This window comes from Mandrillus leucophaeus, unplaced genomic scaffold, assembly GCF_000951045.1.
Source record: "Mandrillus leucophaeus isolate KB7577 unplaced genomic scaffold, Mleu.le_1.0 Scaffold56, whole genome shotgun sequence".
Classification (NCBI taxonomy): Eukaryota; Metazoa; Chordata; class Mammalia; order Primates; family Cercopithecidae; genus Mandrillus; species Mandrillus leucophaeus.
Window position 1 is genome coordinate 6,789,676 of NW_012106030.1, and position 2,688 is coordinate 6,792,363.

Sequence of the window (2,688 nt, forward strand, 5' to 3'; positions counted from 1 at the left end):
CACACGCCCTCAGGGATGTGGGGCGCGGCAGCCGCCCCTGCCCAGCTCCCCGGTTGCGCTCTGAGGACCCGCACCGGGGCGACACACTCCCACGCAGGGACCAAGCAAAAGGCTTTCGGGAACCTGAGCGGCCTTCATACCCTACCTCCTTTCCGTCACCAAGCCCTTCCCTATCACTGTGGCCCTAAACAGTCTGGGGGATGAACACTACTTCCAAATAAACACCCGGGCCAGGATGGCTCAAGGGAACCATGGGCGCACTGCCTGGGTCAAAGACCCTTCGCGAATGTGTCCCCCAGCTTGTCCCCAGCTTGTGTCACCCCAGCTACACAAGGTCGACTCTTCCAGTAGGAGTCTCTTTGGCCCCTACTCTGTAATTATCTTTCTATTTTGAGCAGGTGCTTTCTGATTGATACTGGAAACCTGTGCTGGGAGGGGCTCACATCACCTCCAGGCCCTGCAGGTTAACTGGGTGCCCAGTATAGTTTGACATTTACATATTGGGGAACGTGATAATCTAAACCACAGAAAACTTGTGTGGAAGATTCTTGCATTTTTACTGTTCTAATAAAGATGCAAAAGCATCTAGGGATAATGACAGGAGCAGAAAAGGCAGGGCATTCCTTGCACATCTCATTACTAGGAAGTATAGTGCAGTGCTTAGAGCTGAGTCACACACACTTGATGAATAAGCTTCTTGGTTACTCGGTATTTACCGAAGAGCCTTAAGTTACATAATCTTGATAAACCTGTTTCCTCAATTATAAAATGAAGATAATAGCATTCATATAGGATGTTTCTGGGAATCAAATAAGATAATGCACATTTAAAGAGTAAAAACCAGCTGGGTGCGGTGGCTGACGCCTGTAATCCTAGCACTTTAGCAGGCCAAGGCGGGCGGATCACGAGGTCGGGAGATGGAGACCATCCTGGCTAACACGGTGAAACCCCGTCTCTACTAAAAATACAAAAAATTAGCGGGGTGTGGTGACCCGCGCCTGTAGTTTCAGCTACTTGGGAGGCTGAGTAGGAGAATCGCTTCAACCCAGGAGGCGGGGGTTGCAGTGAGTCGAGATCGCGCCACTGCGCTCCAGCCTGGGTGACACAGCAAGACTCCGTCTCTAAATAAATAAATAAAAACTAAAGAGTAAAAACCTGTCCAGGACTCAAAGAGTGAAAATCAGCTTGGATTTGGAAAAGTTAGTACTGTCAATGATCCATGATCAGGCTGAGAGGACAAAGTCAGAAGCAAAATTAACAGGCAATATTGTTTCTTCTGGTCACACAGCAGCTACAAAACAACACAACTCCCTATTTGAATGACTACTGCTTTCTGTCTTTGCTTTACTATTCCCATCCGTAACTGGGGATACCCAATTGCTAAACTCCCTTCACCTCCTGACAGTACCCAATCCCTCATTAATCCCCCTCTCTCAATCTGCCTGGGAAACAGCAACCAACTGGATTCCAGCCCTGATTCCAAGACTCTCCCTGGAATCCTTTAATAGGAATCCAAACCTTAAAAAAGACACTTCCTCCTTTCTCTGCTCACATGGCATTCCACAGGTACTCTTTCAGTGCATCAAGTCAATGAATTTGATTTTGTTCCCAATGATCCTTGGCTGATTAGCCTTTAAAGAAACATTTTTAGCACATACACACACACACAGGCTTAGCCCAGAATGGTTAACTATACCATCTTTTAAACTCAGAGACACTATAATGAATATCTCTTTCCATTTTTAATGAATGTATCTATTTTGCTATTGTATGAAAGTGTTAGTCTCCTTCTCTAGGGCACAGATGTGAGGCCACCACCTTTCACTTCTTTTCAGCATTCAATGGACATTCACTGAGCTCCTACTATATGCCAGACACTGCAATAGGTAGTTAAGGGTAAAATGATGTATCCTTAGTATAATTTACTTTGTCTGCTCTTGCTTATGCTTTTGGTTGGGACATTTGTACAAGATAAACTTATTTTGAGGGTGGGAAAAACTGAGGTTTAGGAAGGTTAAAGTACCTTCCACATCAGTGGTAAAAATGGTGCTTAGCGTAATGACAGTGTTGCCTCATTGAAATACAAGATTTTAGGCCAAGTACAGTGGCTCATGCCTATAATCCCAGCACTTTGTGGGCCAAGACAGGAGGATTGTGTGAGCCCAGGAGTTCAAGGCCAGCCTGGGCAACATAGCAAGATCCTCTCTGTACAAAAAACAAAAATAAATAAAAAGTAGCTGGGTGTGGGTGCACACCTGTAATCCCAGCTACCCAAGAGTCTGAAGCAAGAGCATCACTTGTGCCCAGGAGGTTGAGACTGAAAAACAAAAAAACCACCACCACCCAGAAGAGTCTACATTGGAATTTCACTAAGCAGGAAGGTAAGGTAAGCAAAGCTACTACACTGGAAAAACTTTGAAAACTATTGCTCATGAAAGCAGACTAAAAGTGGTTTTTGTTTTTGTTTTTTTTTTGAGACAGAGTCTTGCCCTGTTGCCCAGGCTGGAGTGCAATGGCGCGATCTCGGCTCACTGCAACCTCTGCCTCCCGGGGTCAAGCGATTCTCCTGCCTCAGCCTCGTGAGTAGCTTGGATTACAGGTGCGTGCCACCACGCCCGGCTAATTTTTTTGTATTTTTAGTAGAGACAGGGTTTCACCATGTTGGTCAGGCTGGTCTCGAACTCCTGA